The sequence below is a fragment of the Scyliorhinus canicula genome, chromosome 3 (genome assembly GCF_902713615.1).
Source record: "Scyliorhinus canicula chromosome 3, sScyCan1.1, whole genome shotgun sequence".
Classification (NCBI taxonomy): Eukaryota; Metazoa; Chordata; class Chondrichthyes; order Carcharhiniformes; family Scyliorhinidae; genus Scyliorhinus; species Scyliorhinus canicula.
Window position 1 is genome coordinate 14090296 of NC_052148.1, and position 23899 is coordinate 14114194.

The 23899-nt window shown below is 48.6% G+C and overlaps 1 protein-coding gene across 3 annotated transcripts in view; it reads left to right on the forward strand.

The window, feature by feature from the left end:
* Positions 1–572: 572 nt before the first annotated feature.
* The window catches only part of LOC119963824 (polyadenylate-binding protein-interacting protein 2-like), a 132221-nt gene continuing 108894 nt past the window's right edge, over positions 573–23899 (forward strand). The window contains exons 1-2 of one of the 3 annotated variants that reach the window (XM_038793138.1): positions 608–725; positions 19521–19657. The gene's annotated coding sequence lies outside the window, so the exon portion shown is untranslated. Of the gene's footprint in view, positions 726–19520; positions 19658–23899 lie in introns of all 3 variants that reach the window. The other 2 variants (XM_038793139.1, XM_038793137.1) reach the window with 2 other exon arrangements.

The following is a 23899-nucleotide window of genomic DNA, read 5'->3' on the forward strand; positions in this document are numbered from 1 at the left end:
ATTATATCCTACGGCGGGGGTGGGATTCCTCGTGATTGACAATGAACAACCCACAAAACAAAGCGAAGCCCCTTTCATTAATCAATGCCAAAAAAGGATTAAAGCTTTGTATTCCAGCACGCGCCGAACCAAGTGCTCGATTAGGATTTATTTCGAAATTTAAATTAAAGTTTAAAATCCCACAACCCCGCTATTTTCCCCAAACATCAACACAGACCAAATATGGCGGAGTATTGAGAAATGGGCGGGGTTACATAAGGGGCGTGGCCGAGCTCACCCTTTCTGATAGGCCGACTTTCACCTCGTGGTTAATGCACACGACAGACAAACACGCCCGCCTCCCACCGCAATTCCGGGCGCATCGATTGGCCAGGCCCAAAGTGAACCTCTCCCCTCCCCAAATACATCAACCAACACGATTGACATGGACGGTAGCCAATCGGGAAAGGGGTACACGGGCAAGACGCAGCGTGTTGACGTCCGGAAGAGCCAATCGGATTGCGGGGCGACGGCTGGCACATGCGATTGACGCGTAGCGGGGCCAGTGAGATGTCAGAGCTGCGGGGCGCGCGCCCAATGAGGAAGCGCGGGGGGCGGGCGGATGGTTCCTTTCTCTCGCTCTCAGTGTGTGTGTGTCTAGGCGCTCGAGCTCCGGAGTCCGTTTGTGCGCGCGCACGGCCGCCGCGGAGAGCCAGCCAGAGGGGTTTAAAGCTGCTGGACGTGAGGTAAATGTCTTCCAGCTCCTGCAATTGTTCTGGGATGGGGAGGGCGGTTTGTATCGTGTTTCAAGCCAGTCTTTCCCCTCACTTGAGGCTTGTTTCCCCCCCTCCCCTCCCCCAGCACCGTGTGTTTCAGCCGATAAAGAGGATCAACTGCCCCCCCCCCCCATCCACGACGCTGCCGTCCGCCCCGGGGGGGGGGGCGAGCGAGAGTCGTGGCCTCTGTTCCCAGCCCCCCCCCCCCTCCCCCCGCTCCGTCCCAACTCTCTCCCCCCTCCCCCCATCCCCCTCCCCCCCAGTCCCCCCCCCAGTCCCCCTCCCCCCCAGTCCGTCCCCCTCCCCCCCAGTCCCTCTCCCCCCCCCAGTCCCTCTCCCCCCCCCAGTCCCTCTCCCCCCCAGTCCCTCTCCCCCCCCAGTCCCTCTCCCCCCCTCAGTCCCTCTCCCCCCCTCATGTCCCTCTCCCCCCTCATGTCCCTCTCCCCCCCTCATGTCCCTCTCCCCCCCTCATGTCCCTCTCCCCCCCTCATGTCCCTCTCCCCCCCCTCATGTCCCTCTCCCCCCCATCATGTCCCTCTCCCCCCCTCATGTCCCTCTCCCCCCCTCATGTCCCTCTCCCCCCCTCATGTCCCTCTCCCCCCCTCATGTCCCTCTCCCCCCCCTCATGTCCCTCTCCCCCCCCCTCATGTCCCTCTCCCCCCCCTCATGTCCCTCTCCCCCCTCATGTCCCTCTCCCCCCTCATGTCCCTCTCCCCCCCTCATTCCCTCTCCCCCCCTCATGTCCCTCTCCCCCCCTCATGTCCCTCTCCCCCCCTCATGTCCCTCTCCCCCCTCATGTCCCTCTCCCCCCCTCATGTCCCTCTCCCCCCCTCATGTCCCTCTCCCCCCCTCATGTCCCTCTCCCCCCCTCATGTCCCTCTCCCCCCCTCATGTCCCTCTCCCCCCCTCATGTCCCTCTCCCCCCCTCATGTCCCTCTCCCCCCCTCATGTCCTCTCCCCCCCCTCATGTCCCTCCCCCCCCCCCCTCATGTCCCTCTCCCCCCCTCATGTCCCTCTCCCCCCCTCATGTCCCTCTCCCCCCCTCATGTCCCTCTCCCCCCCTCATGTCCCTCTCCCCCCCTCATGTCCCTCTCCCCCCCTCATGTCCCTCTCCCCCCCTCATGTCCCTCTCCCCCCCTCATGTCCCTCTCCCCCCCTCATGTCCCTCTCCCCCCCTCATGTCCCTCTCCCCCCCTCATGTCCCTCTCCCCCCCTCATGTCCCTCTCCCCCCCTCATGTCCCTCTCCCCCCCTCATGTCCCTCTCCCCCCCTCATGTCCCTCTCCCCCCCTCATGTCCCTCTCCCCCCCTCATGTCCCTCTCCCCCCCTCATGTCCCTCCCCCCCCCTCATGTCCCTCCCCCCCCCTCATGTCCCTCTCCCCCCCTCATGTCCCTCTCCCCCCCTCATGTCCCTCTCCCCCCCCTCATGTCCCTCTCCCCCCCTCATGTCCCTCTCCCCCCCTCATGTCCCTCTCCCCCCCTCATGTCCCTCTCCCCCCCCTCATGTCCCTCTCCCCCCCTCATGTCCCTCTCCCCCCCTCATGTCCCTCTCCCCCCCTCATGTCCCTCTCCCCCCCTCATGTCCCTCTCCCCCCCTCATGTCCCTCTCCCCCCCTCATGTCCCTCTCCCCCCCCTCATGTCCCTCTCCCCCCCTCATGTCCCTCTCCCCCCCTCATGTCCCTCTCCCCCCCTCATGTCCCTCTCCCCCCCTCATGTCCCTCTCCCCCCCTCATGTCCCTCTCCCCCCTCATGTCCCTCTCCCCCCCTCATGTCCCTCTCCCCCCCTCATGTCCCTCTCCCCCCCTCATGTCCCTCTCCCCCCCTCATGTCCCTCTCCCCCCCTCATGTCCCTCTCCCCCCCTCATGTCCCTCTCCCCCCCTCATGTCCCTCTCCCCCCCTCATGTCCCTCTCCCCCCCTCATGTCCCTCCCCCCCCCTCATGTCCCTCTCCCCCCCTCATGTCCCTCTCCCCCCCTCATGTCCCTCTCCCCCCCCTCATGTCCCTCTCCCCCCCCTCATGTCCCTCTCCCCCCCTCATGTCCCTCTCCCCCCCTCATGTCCCTCTCCCCCCCTCATGTCCCTCTCCCCCCCCTCATGTCCCTCTCCCCCCCTCATGTCCCTCTCCCCCCCTCATGTCCCTCTCCCCCCCCTCATGTCCCTCTCCCCCCCTCATGTCCCTCTCCCCCCCTCATGTCCCTCTCCCCCCCTCATGTCCCCCTCCCCCCCTCATGTCCCTCTCCCCCCCTCATGTCCCTCTCCCCCCCTCATGTCCCTCTCCCCCCCTCATGTCCCTCTCCCCCCCTCATGTCCCTCTCCCCCCCTCATGTCCCTCTCCCCCCCTCATGTCCCTCTCCCCCCTCATGTCCCTCTCCCCCCCTCATGTCCCTCTCCCCCCCTCCTGTCCCCTCTCCCCCCCTCATGTCCCTCTCCCCCCCTCATGTCCCTCTCCCCCCCTCATGTCCCTCTCCCCCCCTCATGTCCCTCTCCCCCCCTCATGTCCCTCTCCCCCCCTCATGTCCCTCTCCCCCCCTCATGTCCCTCTCCCCCCCTCATGTCCCTCTTTCCCCCCATATGTCCCTCTTTCCCCCCTCATGTCCCTCTCCCCCCCTCATGTCCCTCTCCCCCCCTCATGTCCCTCTCCCCCCCTCATGTCCCTCTCCCCCCCTCATGTCCCTCTCCCCCCCTCAGGTCCCTCTCCTCCCCCCCTCATGTCCCTCTCCCCCCTCATGTCCCTCTCCCCCCCTCATGTCCCTCTCCCCCCCCTCATGTCCCTCTCCCCCCTCATGTCCCTCTCCCCCCCTCATGTTCCCTCTTCCCCCCCTCATGTCCCTCTCCCCCCCCTCATGTCCTCTTCCCCCCCCATATGGCCCTCTTCCCCCCCATATGTCCCTCTTCCCCCCCATATGTCCCTCTTCCCCCCCATATGTCCCTCTTCCCCCCCCATATGTCCCTCTTCCCCCCCATATGTCCCTCTTCCCCCCCCCATCATGTCCCTCTTCCCCCCCTCATGTCCCTCTTCCCCCCCTCATGTCCCTCTCCCCCCCCTCATGTCCCTCTTCCCCCCCATGTCCCTCTTCCCCCCCATGTCCCTCTTCCACCCCATGTCCCTCTTCCACCCCATGTCCCTCTTCCCCCCCCATGTCCCTCTTCCCCCCCATGTCCCTCTTCCCCCCCCATGTCCCTCTTCCCCCCCCAATGTCCCTCTTCCCCCCCCCCAATGTCCCTCTTTCCCCCCCCCCAATGTCCCTCTTCCCCCCCCCCCAATGTCCCTCTTTCCCCCCCCCAATGTCCCTCCTCCCCCCCCCAATGTCCCTCTTCTCTCCCCCCCCCCCAATGTCCCTCTTCTCTCCCCCCCCCAATGTCCCACTTCTCTCCCCCCACCCCCAATGTCCCTCTTCTCTCCCCCCCCCCCAATGTCCCTCTTCTCTCCCCCCCCCCCCCAATGTCCCTCTTCTCTCCCCCCCCCCAATGTCCCCTCTTCTCTTTCCCCCCCCCCCCCCCCCCCCCCCGCAATGTCCCTCTTCTTCCCCCCCCCCCCATGTCCCTCTTTCCCATCTTGTTGTTTCCTTGGGCAGCACCCGCCCCCCCACACACACACACAACTTCTCTATCACACGGTGTCCCTTTCCCTCTCTGTATGTGCCTCCTCCATTACACCCCCTGCTTATATTTTGTTCATACAATTGAAACATACCTTTTTATTTGTTGCCGGCTCTTGATGCAAATATATTGGCTAACATTAAGCTAACAAAGTTAGTGTGGCGTCTGGTAGGAAGTGGATACCTTGCGTGTTGATTTTTGATTGACGTGTTCACGTGTATGTCTATCTGTGCTTCCTGTTTGCTGGCTATTGGGGCTTTGTGATTTAATGCGCTTGAAAAAACATCAGTCGTTTTGGAGACCAAGCCCTGTTTTCACACTACGGTACCACGTGTGCCATTACCATATATTAACAGATCTCTTGGCCATTAGTAACAGAATTGTATGCTATCATACCCTATAACCTGGCATATCACTCATTACTCCATAACTATCAAGCCAGATGAAAAACTCTGGTTGAATGTGGAAAACTTCATTGTAACCTGATTAAATCTGCAATACAGGACTACAAGCATGCTCAACAGTATGTAATAGACAGAAGCTCGCCAACCACAACTTCACTTGTAGTCAAGCTGCACATAGCCCCTGTGACTCTTTAGCTAAATTGTATGTTAGTACAGGTGCAATGCTGACATCTCTCATTCTGTGCACGCTTTGAGCAAGAGGCCAGCGAGGGCACGCCCTCCACCCTGGAAGCCTCGGATGAACTTGTATCTGAGGTCACCATTGCAGATGTCAGAGCAGCAGCCTTCTCGAAGGTCAACCTGTGGAAAGTCACTGGCCCGGATGGGGTACTCGGACAAGCACTCAGGTCTTGCGCGGATCAGCTAGCCGGTGGGGTGGTGTATTCGCAGACATCTTCAACCTCTCTTTACAACAATCTGAGGTCCCTATCTGCTTCAAGAAGACGACCATCATCCCTGTACCAAAGAAAAGCCAAGCAGTGTGCCTTAATGCCTATTGTCCAGTGGCTCTGACATCCATCATTATGAATTATTTAAAAGGTTAGTCATTGCACAAATCAACTCCTGCCAACGGATTGCCTTGATCCACTACAATTCGCCTACCGCTGCAACGGGTCCACAGCAGGTGCTATCTCCCTGGCCCCGCAACTCAACACTGGAACACCTAGATAACAAAGACACCTATGTCAGACTCCTTGACTACAGCTCAGGCTTCAACACCATTATTCCTATGAAATTCATCTCCAAATTCCATGGCCTCAGCGCCTCCCTCTGCGACTGGATCCTGAACTTCCTAACCCACAGGCCACAATCAGTAGGGATAGGCAACAACACCACCTCCATGATCATCCTCAACACCGGTGCCCCACAAGGCTGTGTCCTCAGTCCTCTACTATACTCCTTATACACCTATGACTGTGTGGCTAAATTCCCCTCCAACTCGATTTTCAAATTTGCTGATGACACCACCGTAGTGGGTCGGATTTCAAACAATGACGAGACAGAGTACAGGAATGAGATGGTGAACTGGTGCGACGACAATAATCTTCCCCTCAATGTCAACAAAGCGAAGGAGATTATCATCGACTTCAGGAAGCATAGTGGCGAACATGCCCCTAATTCAATCAATGGGAACAATGTAGAAAGGGTCGAGAGCTTCAAGTTTTTAGGTGTACAGATCACGAACAACCTGTCCTGGTCTCTCCCCCACCCGCCCTGCCGACACTATAGTTAAGAAAGCCCACCAACGACTATTTTCTCTGAAGACTAAGGAAATTCGGCATGTCCGCTCCGACTCTCTCCATCATTTACAGATGCACCATTGAAAGCATTGTGGTCTGCCCAAGGCCGCCCAAAACTACAAAAGGTCGTGAATATAGCCCAATCCATCACAAAAACCAGCCTCCCATCCGTTGACTTTGTCTACAATTCCCACTGCCTCGGAAAGGCAGCCAGCGTAATTAAGGACCGCACGCACCCCGGACATATTCTCTTCCACCTTCTTCCGTCAGATACCAACCGACTCGAGAACAGCTTCCCTGCTGCCATCAGGCTTTTGAATGGACGTCCCTCGTATTAAGTTGATCTTTTCTCAACACTCTAGCTCTGACTATAACATTACATTCTGCAATCTCTCCTTCCTTCCTTATAACGCATAACTACATTTTCTTGGAAGGTGCCCTGGTTCAAGTGGCTGAAGGGAAATTAGGAATGGGCAGCAAATTCTGGCCTTGCCAGAGATTCTCACATCCAATGAATAGATTTTTAAAAAAACTGCCATCCATTCTAACATCCGAGATGGGCCTGTTTACAGCTGATTACACTCTATTCAGCTCCATTCATAATACCTCAGGCAATGAAGCAGTCCATGGCTACAAACAGTAAAACATGAACAGCGTTCAGGATTTAGCTGATAGGCTACACAAACATTATTTGCCACTTGTGTGCCAGGTGAAATCCATCTCTAATAATAAAAAGAGCGTAGCCATCTTCATATGTTCTCCAAATACCAGATTACTACTTGGAATCGTATGGGAAGTCAGCATTCATGGGAAAATATCAGCTTCAAAGTTCTCACCCCAAGAAGTGTAATTCTGATGTGGACATGTTCATTCTCACTGGGTCAAACGCTACCTTCACCACATCGTCAACAGCTATTCAAAGAGGTCCACCACCATAACCTGCTCCGGGAAGTAGGAATGGAAAATAAATGTTGACTTTTCCAACAAGCCTGCAACCCAAGAATAAAAGTGCAGGACCATTTGCTCGTTTTGTTGAACAATAATTGTCTGGTGGTTCTGATGCAGGTCTAAAATTGGGACTCAATGAGTTCAGACCACACTGAGAAGTAAGTAAATAAATCTGGTAATTTGTGTTAAAATGTTAACTACATTATGAAACCTCAACTGATAATAGGCTTCATGGGAAGGATCCTGTTTCTCTTGCTCTCTCTTTCTCCCCCCCCTTCTTTGATCAACACATTTCTTCAGTCCCACACTTTGTGTTTGACTTTAATGCCATTTGAAGCGGTCAAGCAAAGCCCTCAATTGTGAAAATCGAACACAAAACAGCATTGCCATTTGGACTGCAGTATATCAATAACGCCCACTTAGGGCAATTAACGACCGTCAACAAAGGCAGTCTTTACATCATCATTGACACTGCAAAGTGTAATTAAGGTGTTCAATATATTGGGCGTGTTGGGAAGCCGTATCTTCAAGAACTACAATTTTCTTCGAAATTTGGATTGCATTATTTGGACACTTGGATTTTTGGATTTTTTTTTGAAAATCAAAAGTTCATCTTGGGTAGGGAGAAGGCATGCCTTTCTCAAGAAATCCCTGGCGAGCATGGTGTTTGAGGAGAAGGACTATCTGCATTTTTAAGCAATAATTGATTAATGGCTGAAAAACATCTGTTCAAAGGCCAAGGCCTTGGTGACTTACTGGAATTCACATGAAAAAGATGAGCTTTAAGTTGTTTTTTTTTACACTCGGGAATAAACCAAGGAAGAGGAATGTTGCCCGTCTCGCGTGATCCTTGCCTTCCCTGAAATAGTGTGGCTGCCAGTACCCAGCTAGGAATGCTCATCTCACTGGAACTTAGAACATACAGTGCAGAAGGAGGCCATTCGGCCCATCAAGTCTGCACCAACCCACTTAAGCCCTCATTGCCACCCTATCCCCGTAACCCAATAACCCCTCCTAACTTTTCAGGGAAGGCAAGGATCACGCAAGAGGGGCAACATTCCTCCTCCTTAGTTTATTCCCAACTGTGTGTATTAAAAAAAAACAACTTAAAGCTCATCTTTTTCATGTGAATTCCAGTAAGTCACCAAGGCCTTGGCCTTTGAACAGATGTTTTTCAGCCATTAATCAATTATTGCTTAAAAATGCAAATAGTCCTTCCCCTCAAACACCATGCTCGCCAGGGGATTTTTTGGGAAAGGCATGCCTTCTCCCTACCCAAGATGAACTTATGACCTTGGAAAAAAAAAAATCCAAGTGTCCAAATAATGCAATCCAAATTTCGAAGAAAATTGTAGTTCTTGAAGATACGGCTTCCCAACACGACCAATATATTGAACACCTTAATTACACTTCGCAGTAGCAATGATGATAAAGGCTGCATTTATTGACTGTAATTAAGAGCAATTTATCATGGCCAATCCACTTAACCTGCACATCTTTGGACTGTGGGAGGAAGCCGGAGGAAACCCACGCAGACATGGGAAGAAGGTGCAGACTCCACGCAACCAGTGACCCAGCGGGGAATCGAACCTGGGACCCTGGTGCTGTGAAGCCACAGTGCTATCCACTTGTGCTGCCCATGTCTATATTTGGAAACCCAATGGGATGAGAGAAAGGTCCCAAGGATTGATTTAGACCTGTGCTCCTCGATGCTGAAGCTCCATTGGAGAGAATGAGCAGACATCTACTGGGACGATCATTCTGTCTTCAGAAAGGAGCACCAAATCGACAGCGTCAAAACTGTATGAACCTTATCCTTCCCATAAAATCCTCCAATCTCTGCAGAGATCCGATTTGTTTCATTTGTGTGTGTTTGGGTATTTTAAAAGTGATAAGATAGTTACACTTGTGCACTACAAATTGTGCAGTAACCAGTTCTTGCAACTTGTCTTTAAAAAAACATAGAAAAGGGGGGCATATGATGCAGTGGATAGCACTGGGACTGCGGCGCTGAGGACCCGGTTCGAATCTCGGCCCTGGGTCACTGTCCAGGTGGAGTTTGCACATTCTCCCCATGTCTGCGTGGGTTTCACCCCTCACAAACCAAAGATGTACAGGTTAGGTGGATTGGGCACTCTAAATTGCACCTTAATTGGAAAAGAAAAATAATTGAGTAATCTAAATTACAAAAAAAATATAGAAAATTGGAGCAGGGGTAGACCATTAGGCATTTGATTTGATTTACTGTCACGTACCGAAGTACAGTGAAAAGTTTTTTTCTGTGGCAGAGGGGGAGTACAGAGTACGTACATCGTAGACAAAAAGAATAATCAACAGAGAACATTGACAAACATTGATTGGTTATAGTGCAGAACAAGGGGCCGAACAAAGCAAATACATGAGCAAGAGCAGCATAGGGTGTCTTGAATAGTGTTCTTACAGGGAACAGATCAGTCCGAGGGGGAATCGTTGAGGAGTCTTGTAGCTGTGGGGACTAAGCTGTTCGTATGTCTGGATGTGCGGGTCTTCAGACTTATGTATCTTCTGCCTGATGGAAGGGTCTGGAAGAAGTCAGTGCCTGGGTGGGAGGGGTCTCGGATAATGCTGTCTGCCTTCCTGAGGCAGCGAGAGGTGTATACAGAATCAATGTGAGGGTGGCAAGGTTGTGTGATGTGATGGGCTGAGTTCACCACACTCTGCAGTTTCTTGCGATCTTGGACCAAGCATACTCCATTCATGATGATCATGATTGATCATCTAACTCAGTTACCTGTTTCCGCTTTCTGTCCATATCCTTTAGCTATATCTTAGCTATATCTAAATACCTTCTTGAGAACATACAATATTTTGGCCTCAACTGCTTTCTGTGGTAACAAATTGCACAGGCACACCATTTTCTGGGTCTTCTCGCCTCAGCCCTAAATGGTTTGTCCCGTATCTTTAGACTGTGACCCATGGTTCTGAACTCCCCACCATCGGGAACATCCTTTGTGCATCTACCCTGACTAGTACTGTGAGAAGTTTATCGGTTTCTGAGATCCCCTCTCATTCTTCTGAGCAATAGCGAAAAGAATCCTAACCGACTAGATATCTCTTCGTACACCAGTCCTGCCGTCCCAGCAATCAGTCTGGTAAACGTTTACAGCACTCCCTCTAAAGCAAGAGCATCCATCCTCAGATTAGGAGATCAAAATTGCACATACTATTCGAGGCATGTTCTCACCATGGCCCTGTATAACAGCAGCAATACAACCCTGGCCCTGTACTCCAATTCTTTTGCTATGAAGGCCAAAATATTATTTGCCGACTTTACTGCCTGCTGCACATGCATGCTTTCTGCGACTGGTGTATGAGGAAACCAAGGTCATATTGCACATTCCCCTCTCTCAATCTATGGCGATTCAAATTATGTGCCATCCTGTTTTTGCTACCAAAATGGATCACCTCACATTTATCCAAGTTATACCGCATCTGCCATGCATTTGCTCACTCGCTCAATTTGTCCAAATGACACTGAAGCATGTTTGCATCCTCCTCACAGATCACCCTTCCACCCAGCTTTGTGTCATCTGCGAATTTGGAGATATAACATTTAGTACCCTCATCTAAATTAGTGTTTTTCAAACTTTTTTTCCGGGGACACATTTTTACCAGCCGGCCGACTTTCGCGGCCAACCTTCGTGACCCACTATTTTCTCTTGCCTTTAATCTGAGAGGTGGTCCTCATGATCTCACTCCAATCAGTCGTCACCTTGTGGACGGAAAATCCAATCTCTCACAAGTAGGTCATTGTAAAGGGCAGAAGCAACACAATGCTTGTTTTACTCTGCTCCGGTTACTCCTCTGATGTGCTGCTCCAGACTGCTGACTGCTTCAGTGACTTAGAACATAGAACAGTACAGCACAGAACAGGCCCTTCGGCCCTCGATGTTGTGCCGAGCAATGATCACCCTACTTAAACCCACGTATCCACCCTATACCCATAACCCAAACCCCCCCCCCCCCCCCCCCATACCTTACTTTTTAGGACACTACGGGCAATTTAGCATGGCCAATCCACCTAACCCGCACATCTTTGGACTGTGGGAGGAAACCGGAGCACCCAGAGGAAACCCACGCACACACGGGGAGGATGTGCAGACTCCGCACAGACAGTGACCCAGCCGGGAATCGAACCTGGGACCCTGGAGCTGTGAAGCATTTATGCTAACCACCGTGCTGCCCTGAGGCGTATTTTTTCAAATTTAGAGTACCCAGTTATGTTTTTTCCAATTAATGGGCTAAATTGCGTAGCCATTCCACCGAACCTGCATAGAGCATAGAACAGTACAGCACAGAACAGGCCCTTCGGCCCTCGATGTTGTGCCGAGCAATGATCACCTTACTCAAACTCGCGTATCCACCCTATACCCGTAACCCAACAACTCCCCCGTAACCTAACTTTTTAGGACACTATGGGCAATTTAGCATGGCCAATCCACCTAACCCGCACATCTTTGGACTGTGGGAGGAAACCGGAGCACCCGGAGGAAACCCACGCACACACGGGGAGGACGTGCAGACTCCACACAGACAGTGACCCAGCTGGGAACCGAACCTGGGACCCTGGAGCCGTGAAGCATTGATGCTAACCACTATGCTACCGTGCTGCCCCTCATATCTTTGGGTTGTGGGGGTGAAACCCACGGCGACACGGGGCGAATGTGCAAACTCTACACAGACAGTGACCCAGGGCCGGCATTCGAACCCGGGTCGTCAGTGCCGTAGTCCCAGTGCTAACCACTGCGCCATGTGCCATCCAGTTGTGCCGTATTTTTTATGTGCTGTCACAGCTGAGGCGCACGTTTTTTTCATTTTGAGTCAGCTGCAAGTTAACAACTGATTCAGTGGTCTCAAACTCAGGGATTTTTCACCCACCTCTTCTCAAAATATTAAATTTCTCCTCGGTTGGTCAGCGCGGCCAGATGCAACTGAATAAGGCTTGCCAGTCCATTTACAGTTTGCTTACTAATGCTGTTTTCTTTGATGTGTCGTAGTAGTGTGGGGAATGTGTGGTCATTTTGGCTTTGCACTCGTATTTGCCAAACTTTCAATGACTTTAGGAAAGCTTCGATTTCTTCAGTGCCGAAAGCAATCATCATCCTTCCCTTGCAATTTGACTTTCAGCTCATTTAGAATTGAAACAATGTCTGCAAGCTGAGACGTAGTTAGCATCCAAGTTTCATCAGCAAACAAATCAGCCAGAGAGGACAATTTCTCGAGGAGGAAAGCGTGGATTTCGTACCTCAGTTCGTAAACTGAGTAGCACCTGACCCCTTGACATCCATTTACTTCTGTGTGGAACAATAAATGTATGTGCTCAGCCCCCATATCGGAACAGAGTCTCAAAAAGTCTGGTGTTGAGTGCACTGCGTTTAATGAAATTCGCAACATCACATTCCTTTCAACAACACTTCAAGATCGAATGGAATTCCTTTTGGTGCCAATGCCTCACGGTGAATAAAACGATGATTCCAAACAATGTTCTGACCAACTGTCTCCATAAACATTACTATAACTCCTATGTTTTTTCCCAGTCATGTTGGCTGTTCAATCACTTTTGATTCCTCTGCAACGAACGTAGTCAAGCCTGCACTTTCCAACCACAAAACTATTCAATGCTACAAAAATCTCTGTGGCAGTCGTGTGGGTTGGTAAAATTTTAAACTTTCATTTGCCAGCACTTCCCTGCCTATAATGCAACACACATGGGCCTTGCATCCTGATTTGCATGGTCGCGACCGTCATTTTTAAAGCTACTCGCAGCCAGCATTGTTAAAAGCCGACTGTTGCGTGTGAATTCCTGCGACCGGGAACGCTGCTATGGATGGCTCGGCAAACCTCATGGCAACTGCTCGCAAACCACTCGCGTGTTGTGATCTCCACTTTTAAAATGCCTGATCTAAAGCATTAATATATATTGTGAATGGCTGGGGTCCTGGCACAAGATCCATTAATTCCTACTCTGTTTCCTGACTGCCAACCAGTTTTCTATCCATCTCCATACACTACCCCCAATCCCATGCGCTTTCATTTTACATGTGGCTAAAAATAATAAGAAAAATAATCTTTATTAGTGTAACAAGAAGGCTTACATTAACACTGCAATAAATTTATTGTGAAAATCCCCCAGGCGTCACACTCCGGTGCCTGTTCGGGTACACCTGAAGGAGAATTCAGAATGTCCAATTCACCTAACAGCAAGTCTTTTGGGACTTGTGGGAGGAAACCGGAGCACCCAGAGGAAACCCATGTAGATACGGGGAGAACATGCAGACTCTGCACAGACAGTGACCCAAGCTGGGAATCGAACCTGGGACCCTGGTGTTGGGAAGCAACATTGATATCCATTGTTCTACCTTGCCGCCCGTATGTGGGACTACGCCCAAATAAACTTTATCCACTGGCTCCCCCTCATCAACTCTTGCTAGGTTGCCTGAAGAATTTCAGCTGATATCGCAAGCATGATTTCCCTCTCGTAAATCCATGCTGACTCTGTCTGATCCAAGTGCTCTATTAAATCTTTTATATTGGACTTAAATATTTTCCCCACCACTGACATCTGGCTGATTGGTCTATAATTCTCTGTTTTCTCTCACCCTCCCCTTTTAAATAGTGGGGTTACATGAGCTACCCTCCAATCTGTAGGAACTGTTCCAGTCTATAGAATCTTGGAAGATGACCACCAATGGTCACCTGGTTCTTGGGCCACTTCCTTATGTACTCTGCGATGTAGATTATCAGGCCCAAAGGATTTATCGCCCTTCAGTCCCATCAATTTCACCAACACCGTTTCCCTACTAATACTGATTTCCTTCAGTTCCTCCCTCATTAAACCCTGTGTTCCCCAACATTTCTACTGTAGTATGTGTTTTGTTCTATAATAAATTAATCATTCCGAGTTTATTGAAAGAGGTTGATTAGAGTCTCATTTACTCTGGGTCTAATGCTGGCAAAGGTAAATAGTTGACCATTTTGGTGGCTGAATTAAACATTTGCACTAATGCTGCCACATATGGAGTTAATAGGGTTAGATTAACTGCGCACTCCTGCCTACCCGGATATAACAGTAGATGTACGTCTATGTATAAATGTTTATTCTATGTTTGTGCATGCCCTGTTTGAGAAGGGCATTGAACAATGATGGAGCAGGCATTTCTGATCCAAGTACACAAATCACAAGTGTTATGGAGCAGAAGCAGGCCATTCAGCCCATCATGCCTGTACTGGTTGACACTTTGTGCCATTTCCCTGCCTTCTTCCTGTAACCCTGCACATTCATTCTTTTTCAGACAGCAATCCAATTTCTTTTTGCACTCCATATTATTATGTTCTTTTGTACAAAATGATTTGCGTCTCATTTCTCCTCTTTGAACTTCATGTACCTTTTGTCTACTCGTTGCAACTTATCTTATCTTTTTTTAAAGTTGTACATGATCCTCCTCACCATTCCCAATGCTTCCAAGTTTTCTCATATCTGCAAATTTTGAAATTGTGCCCTATATAGTCCAGGTGATTAAAATGTTTCAGGAAGAGTAAGGGCTCAAACACTGTCCTCTGGGCAACTTCATCACAAACCTGCGTCTGGACAGAAAACAATTGCATTCCTGTTGTTACTGCCCCTTTTATTCCAAAATAGAGCTCTAACTTTGCTCACAGGTCTATTGTGTGGCACTGTGTCAAATATCTTTTATAAGTCCAAGTACATCAACCCTCAGTTACGTCTTCAAAAAATTCCAAGTAGCCATTTTCTCTTCAATCCATGTTGGCCTTCCTTAATTAATCCATATTTGTCCATCTGACCATAAATATTGTCCAAAATTATTGTTTCTAGAAGTGTCCCCATTACCTTGATTTAAACTGACTGGCCTGCAGTTGCTGGGCTTATCTCTTTTTTTTTGTAACATTTACAATACCCAATTTTTTTTTCTCTAATTAAAGGGCAATTTAGTGTGGCCAATCCACCTAACCTGCACAGCTTTGGGTTGGGGAAATGTGCAAATTCCACACGGACAGTGACCTAGGGCCGGGATTCGAACCCGGGTCCTCAGCGCCGCAGTCCCAGTGCTAACCACTGTGCCACATGCTGCCCTTGCTGGGCTTATCTTTACACAGTTTCTTGAACAGGGTGCAACTATTGCAATTCCTCTGGCTTTGAGTCTTTAGACCTTTGAGTCTAAGGAAATGAGCTGGAAACTGTTCAACTAATATTTTTCTTGTTTGTGTTCTTTTGAGAGAGGGTCAAGAATGAGAGGGTGCAGATTAAGGTAATTGGCAAAAGAAACAATGAAGTCATAAGAAACTTTGTCTCACAGCAAGTGGTTAACATCTGGAATGCACTGCCTGAGAGTGTGATGTAGGCAGGTTCAATCGAGGCATTCGAGAGGGAAGTGCATTATTACCTGAAAAGGAAGAATATACTGGGTTGTGGGGGAAGGCGGGGGAATGGCCCTTGGCACATTCAGTGCAGGCGTGACAGGCCCAGGGCCCTCTTTCTGTGCTGTAACAGTTCTGTGATTCTGAAATTATGGCCACTGCCCCCACAATTTCCACTCCCTTCAGCACCTTTGTGTGTATCTCAACTGGTCCTGGTGCTCTGTCAACTAAGTATGGTCATCTTATCTCGGACATAATCTCAAAGTAAGGCTTTGCCCATTTACGACAGCGATGAGGAGAAATTTATTCTCCTGAGGGTAATGAATCTATGGAATTCTTGACTGCAGAGAGCTGTAGAGGCAGGGTTGTTAGTATGTTCAAGGCTGAGATGGACAGATTTTTCATCAGAAAGAGAATTGTAATGCAGGCAGCAGGGTGGCACAGTGGTTAGCATTGCTGCCTCACAGTGCCATGGTCCCAGGTTCGATCCTGGCTCTGGGTCACTGTCTGTGTGGAGTTTGCGCATTCTCCTCGTGTTTACGTGGGGTTCGGTCCCACAACCCAAAGATGTGCAGGGTAGGTGGATTGGCCATGCTAAATTGCCCCTTAATTGGAAATAATGAATTGTGTATTTAAAAAAAGAGAATTGAGGATAAAGCAGGAAAGTGGAGTTGAGGACTCTTTCGGAACAGCCATGATTTAATCGAATGGTGGAGCAGGATGGTGGGCCAAATGGCCTACTTCTGCGATTTATGGTCTTTCACTTTTTCAATTTGACATCCTTCCATTGTATTAATTTATTCATTACCTCATCTTTGATTATGCCCTTGGGAGCATCATCTTGCTTGGTAAACACAAATGCAAAGTATTCATTTAAAACTCATCCATGTCCCTGCTTCCATGTGGAAATCCCCCTCTTTTGCCTAATCGATCCTACTCCTTTTACCAAATGTTTACTGTTTATTTGCTTAACAAAGATTTTGTAATTACCTTTAGTGATAACTGCCAGTCTTTTTTCATACACCCTCTTTGCATATCTTATTTGCTTTCTGACGTCTCCATCGAAATTCGGTCTGGTACTTGGTTGTATGAGCCATTTAACATCTCACAAGCATACTTTACTGCTTTATCCTAATCCCTGTTTCTTTGTCGTCCTGGAAGCTCTGGATTTGCTTGCTGTACCTATCTTCATGGGATATGCCTTGACTGTGCCTGAACTATTTCTTCTTTGAAGATAGCCCATTGCTCAGTTACCAACCTTTGATTTGAAAAGGGGTCCCACGGTGGTACAGTGGTTTGCACTGCAGTCTCACAGCTCCAGGGACCCAGGTTCAATTCTTCATATCTTCAATATTTCCCTAGATCCAGCCTGCCTCAGTAGCTGGTGCGCCAGCATGCAGCTCACCTTCTCCCCATACTCATATTGCACCCCCCCTCCTCAGTTGCCCTATCGCCCTCCCTGGTGTCAGCCTGTCAAACTACCCCTGCAACTTTTTCCTCCTCGCCAATGCCTCCACAGTGGGCACCCTCTAATATCCCTTGTCCACCTCCACTATCTTGCTCATGAGACGGTCATGTTCCTCCCTCCTTTCCCTAACTGCAAGGGCCTTAAAGAAATAATTTCCCCTCAGACCACTGGCTTCAGTGGTTCCCAAAAAATGGCCGTGGACACCTCCCCATTCTGATTCAACTCCACATATTCCTTAATCGCCGCCCGCACCTTATGGAGTTGCCACAGATATGAAATTGAAATTAGCTGTATATGTTCTTGTTAATCCTATGTTTTTACTCAAAACTATTTGGATGGAATCATTTAAATAAAGTGAATGAGCTACCTTTGCATGATTTAAATTTTAGTGAACTGATTATTCTAATTTTAGAGTTATGAGCCAATTATTTTAAAGGTTTGTCTTCAGTTTGCTTCTTAAATTCAATCTGGATATATTGGGATTGATTTTAATTTGTCTATTCCAGAGGGCATTGGCTGTCTAGATGTTGTGAATAGAGGAAAATAGAATTGAATATGAAATCTTGAAAATCAATTAAACAAAAAGGAGCCTACCCAATGTTCTTCAATCTGTTTAAACAAATGGACAGGAAATTGGATGGCATCATTTAGGAATCACTTCTCTGTGCCTGATTTGCTGAACTCGATCCATACTCCTCGTTCAATAACAATCTACTTCATTGTTTTGTTTGCATGTATGAGTTTTACTTTATGGCTCATTATATGAGTACTTTGTTTCCAGTTATGTATAATTTTACATCATTTGCAACTTTGGCTTGATTTATCTTTCTTGATCCCTTTTATATTTTTGTTAAAATTGCAATTGTATCGGCGGTTGTGGAGTGAAGTTCTTTGTTCTCTTCTCCAAAAGTTTCTGTGCTTTGAATTTTTATGTGCTGCTTTCCCTAGAGGTCCCAGTGATACTTCAGAGTGCAGATCTTGCTGCAAAAATCAGTCAGACTTTTTCCTTGGTGTCTTTATGGCATCCTTTTAAACTGTCTTTATTACATTGCTGGGGGTTTGATATCTCTTATTTTGCTTTATATTGTAAAAGAGTTTGATTTTGTGGAGATTACCTAGTTGATCAATCTAACTGGAGATTGATCAAGGAGATCTAGTTCATTGCTAAATTCCTGTTGTCACCAAATTTATTTGACTCTTTCTCCAAATGCACTGAAATCAGAATGCTTTAATATTTTTGATCTTGATTCATTGTCACATATTGCTGCTACCACTACTAGTGGTAGGCCTGTTCTCAAAATTATACATGGGAAATCGCTGTCATCTGAGCCCAAGTTTGGCATTAGTACTTTTACATTTCATGTGCGAATGGTAGTGCCTGGAATTTCATGCATTTGCACGATTTGTAAGCAATAAAATATGACTTGAAAGATGGCAAAATTGTAAGCGTAATGCAATATGCCCAAATCTCAATGTTTTATGACATCTATTGTTCCGTTCACCAAAACGATCTTGAGAATGACCCTGCCCCCAGGTTACAGAACCTTGTACACCAGTTTGCTGCAGATTTGTTATCTCCAAATTACAATCAAGATTTTTGGGCTGGAAACTGTAAATTTTCTGTTGTTTCACTGCAATTAAAAAAAAAACACAATCATTGAGGTCTGCTCCCTTTTATGGTATTTAAGTGCTTCTCTAACTGCATGTTCTTAGACCTAATGTGCAAAAATAATGGTTAAATGAGTTGTGACTTTAGTTTTCATTCTTAAAGAATATATGAATTATGCTGATTTACATTTTGTGTACATCCAGGCCTACTCAATGAAATTCTGAGTTAATTTGAACAAGATTATGGTAATTCGATCACTTGGTATTGGGGAAAAGGATAATTTTGGGTCGAAGTTCCAGGTTGCATTTATGGAGGATATTCTAGGCCTAGGTGTGCCCAATTTCCCTCTTATTTTTTTGAAGTCTTAATGTCAAGCATGTGTACCTCTTATTTTTGTACCTTGAGAATGAAATATATTGATCTTACTTGTGAAAATTTTGTTTCATTAGCTTGTTTAGGAGAATCTCTTCAAATCAATAGAATATCTTTATTTAATTGGCTGCACTTTATGATTTGCGCCTGATAGCTGTTGAACTGTCGTCCTCCTCTATTCATAGTCCACCGTGCTGTAGAATATTGATGACTATTCTGCCTGGCTCTCTACCAAGTAGGTACTATGGTAGACGAAGGCTATGCAGCATTCGCAGAACAAGTGATCATGTTCTACTAATGCAAGTGAGTTCAGAGAATGAGGCCCAAATATGGCAGCTCTTCGGATTGTGGCATTCAACAATGATCTGAAATGATCCAAGTTTCCCTCGCTTGTTGTGACTGCCTGCCTCAGTTCAAGTACTCAAAAAAGGAATAGAGCAAAATTCGAAATTTAAAAAATACTTTTGTACTTGGTAAACATCAAAAATTGAGACTATTGCATGTGTGCTTATCATTTCTTATGCAAAGAAAAGCTTTCTGACATCTGTTCTAAATTTATCTTTAATTGATTTGAACCTGTAGTCCCTCGTGTCTTTATTGTAGTTACTTTATCACAAGATTGCCACCTCTCAAATTCCTCCTTTCAGACTAGAAGAGTCCAAGTGTCTGCAGTCTTTCCTCATGACGTAGATCTCTAAGACCAAGGATCAGTTTTGTGGCTCTCTCTACACTTTTGATTGGCTCCCTTATGCCTTGGTGACTAGAGCTGAACACAGTTACGAAGGTGTGGTCTGACTAGTGCTTTGACTTGTAATTATACTGTTTTGGCTGTTCGTAATTCAAATTTATATTGACTTTATTGCTTGCTCGCTCTGCCTTGGTTTGAGTCTTAATGTTAATGCTCATTACCCATCCCTGGGGACTTTTTGAAAATTGTGAAAATGTTTTTTTTAAAGTTTTCATTTTATACGATAGAGGATAAACAAATCTGTGCAGGCCAGATACAGTTTGCAATAGCCTAATATTGGAGATAACCCCTCAGAAACCTCAACTCCGGTGTTTGGTTATTTTGAAACATTTATTATTGAAGTTTTTACATATTGTACATTATACGAGCAGTAAGGGTGACTGAGCCGATTACACTGTATATACTCATTTCCTTTTATGTCGGCCCTGCCCCCTTCCTTCATTGTTTGAAAGAGCCCTTCATTATACAGTGGGTAGTCATGCGTTATTTGCAAGTAGAAGGTGCCCTCCCTCCTATTCCCCCTTTCATTGTTGTGCCTTCCCCTTTTCCTCTCCCCTCTCACCTGTTTTTGGCCATCCCTTGGGGGTTCCCTTCCCTGGGCTCTTATTCTGGGCTCTTTGGCCTCTGTGTCAGTTGTTTTCTGGCCCCCCTCTTCCCCCTTTTACCTCCTGTCTGCTCCCCTGTGCCCCCCTCCCCCCGTTCTCTTGGTTGTTGGCTTCAAACCGGTCTTGGAACAAGTTAGTGAATGGCCTCCAGGCTTAGTGGAAGCCATCCTCTGACCCTCGGATGGTGAACTCGATCTTCTCCAGGTGGAGAAACTTCGATAGGTCTACCAACCAGTCTGCAGTTGGGGGTGGTGCTACTGATCGCCAGCCCAGCAGGATTCTCCGGCGGGCGATTAGAGAAGCAAAGGCAATGGCGTCGGCCCTCTTTCCCATGAATAGATCTGGCTCGTCTGATACCCTGAAGACTTGCATTCTCAGACACCTCACCCCCACAACCTTGGACATTGCCTCGAAGAAGGATGTCCAGAACCCAACAAGTCTGGGGTATGCACACAACATGTGGCCGTGATTTGGCCGGGCCTCCCTGGCACTGTTCACATTTATCCTCCACCTCCGGGAAGAACCTGCTCATTCTGGTTCTTGTCAGGTGCGCTCAGTGCACCACTTTCAGCTGCATAAGGCTTAATCTTGCACAACATTGGAAAGTACAGTAGCACAGTGATTTACACTGTTGCTTCACAGCACCAGGGTTCCAGGTTCGATTCCCGACTTGGATCACTGTCTGTGCGGAGTCTGCACGTTCTCCCGTGTCTGCATGGGTTTCCTCCGGGTGGTCCGGTCTCTTCCTACAAGTCCCGAGAGACGTGCTGTTAGATAAATTGGACATTCTGAGTTCGCCCTAAACAGGGACCTGGAATGTGGCAACTAGGGGATTTTCACAGTGTAAGCCTACTTGTGACAGTTAAGATTATTATTATGACAAGGAGGAGTTGGCCCTGTTCAGTGCTTCGCTCTCCCCACCCTACTTCCGTCCCTAGCTCTTCCTCCCATTTCTCCCGAGTTTTCTCCAGGGAGCGCGTCCTTTCTAAAAGCTGCCCGAACAGGTTCCCACAGTTTCCCCTCCCCTGACTGTCCGCGTCCAGTAACTCTTCTGGCATTGTGCTTTTCAGGGTTCGTGGGTATGTAGTCATCTCCTTGCGGTGAAAGTTTTTGATCTGTAAATGTTGGCGGTCATTCCCGTTTGGTAGGTCCAGTCCCTCCATCAGCTTCCTCTAATGTCGTTAGTCTTGTCACCCGTGTAAAAGCCCCCAACTGTGAGTGTCCCCCCCTTCCTGTGTACAGCTCTTGAAGGTGGAATCAAGCGTGGCTGATGCAAAACCCATGGTTTCCACAGATGGGGGCCACGATAGACATGTCGGTCAGCCTGAAATGGTGCCTCATCAGGTTCTCAGGGTCACTACCACCTCTGGGCTTGTGGAGTGTTTTGCTGACGGGGATGGGAGCGCTGCCATGGTGAGGGCCCGGAGGGTCTTCCGTGTACATGAGGACTCCATCCTCATCATTCTGTATCTGGGTCCGTTACCCAGCCTTTCACTCTTTCCGCTGTCACTGCCCAGTGGTGGTATTGCATGTTCAACAGGGCCAGGCCCACCGCGTTTCTTCTCCTTTGCAGTACTTTGTCCCAGTTATGATTCCAACCAATAGAGTTTCCCCCCTGATTAGCATTGACTCCAGTTTTACTGGGGCTCCTTGATACGATACACGGTCAAATGCTGCCTTGATGTCAAGGGCACATCACTCTCACCTCGCCCCTGGCATTCAGCACTTTTGTGTTTGAACCAATGCTGTAATGAGATCAGGAGCGGAGTGACCTTGGCGGACCACAAACTGAGGGTCCGTGTGCGGGTTATTGCTGAGTAAGAACCGCTTGGTGGCACTGTTGATGACTTCTCCCATCACTTTGCTAATGATGGACAGTAGACTGCTACTTGTACTGTTTGGCACACCGCTTGCTGGTTCCATGTTTCCGATAGCGATTTGCTGAAATCAGTCCAAAGACCCGCCTTGCCCCTTATCATAGCCCCCTCTCTTGTGCTTCCTGGCACCAGCTATCCTTCTAGTGATTTGGCCATCATCGCAGGGTCGATCTGGTCCCCTCTTATGCCCGTGCTGCTCATGTCACTACTGTCTCCTCCTCACCCTCTCCTGCGCTCTGCTGCCCTTGCCCCCATCTTCCTTTGAGCTAGTTCCCTAGTTCATGGCGAGGCAACGTAGTCCTGTGAGAAATTGCCCATTTTTATTCCTTTTTTCCCCTTTGTCTCCTCTCTGCCTTCCTCACTGCTGTCATTCTCATTGCCTGTCTAGCTCATTCTAGGACAAATTTGTCTGCCTAAGCCGTGGCGGTGAAATTACATTCTTTGCCCTGATAAGTTACCCAGAACCTGGCTGGGAATAACATCCCGAATCTGACCTTGCTGTAGTCCAGTGCCGCTATTGCATGGTTAAATTTGGCTCTGCACTTCGCCAGGTCTGCCTCAATGTCATGGTGCACTCTTATTTTATGTCCCTCTCAGTTGCACGCCACCTTCATCTGTCGAGCCAGTGAAGGATCCTCTCCCGGTCTTGATACTTGTGGAGCTTGGCTATTATCGTCCTTGGCTGCTCCCCGGCCCTGGGCTTTGGTCAGAGTGACTTGTGAGCCCCGTCGATCTCCAGCGCTTTGGGGAAGCTGTCCCTCCCAACCATGTTGCCCAGCATTTGGGCCTGACATAGTCAGTGTGTTCCTGCCCTCGATTCCCTCTGGCAGGCCTAATGTTCTGCATCTTCAACTGATTTTCCTTGTCCTCAGCTTTCTCTTTCAGGCTCCCATAGGTCGTCACGGATTGTGGCTTCCAGGGCGGCGATTTGGTCGCCCTGATCTGTCAAAACCTTTTCTAGCTCTCAGATAGAGTGCCCCTGGACTTCAGTTTCCTCTCCATGCCGTCTACCACTATCTGCATAGAAGCTCGTGCCTCCGTCACTGCCACCTTGACCGTCACCTTTATCTCACCTTAATGTAATTCATCATTGCGTTTGTTTTCTTGGTTAGGAATAGCCTCCATGCATCGCCTCCTTGGGGAGGGGTGAGGGGGTGTGTTGGTGAAGGTTTTCTGGGACGCCAGTCCCTCTCTCTCTCTTGGGGGAGGCTGGGGACCCCTTGCCCCGTGGGTCCGCCGACCAGCTTGCTTGCAGTTTCGGGTGTCTCTGCGACCTCGAGCTGTTGCTTCCTGGTATTTTGTTGTTCGTAGGCTTGTTGAGGGTGAGGGGATGTTTAAGTCTGGTTTTGTGGGCTAATTTCGGCCAAAAGTACCATATTTTCTTAATTAAGAGAGCCACCTGATGTGCAGCTACTCAGCACATTCCTGTCAACGGAAGTTCCTCCCAGAGGGCACATAAGAGTCAACCACATATTTCTGATGGTCTGGAGATTTTCTACCCTAAAGGACAGTAGTGAACCCGATGGGTTTTTATTTTTTTATCTAAAAAAAATTTTTTTTTTTTAAATTCATAGTATTTTAAATTTAGAGTACCCAATTCATTTTTTCCAATTCGGGGGCAATTTAGCGTGGCCAATCCACTTACCCTGCACATCTTTGGGTTATGGGGCAAAATCCACGAAAGGATGGGGAAAATGTGCAAACTCCACACGGACAGTGACCCAGAGCCAGGATTGAACCTGGGATCTCGGCGCCGTGATGCAGCAGGGCTAACCCACTGCACCACCATGCTGCCA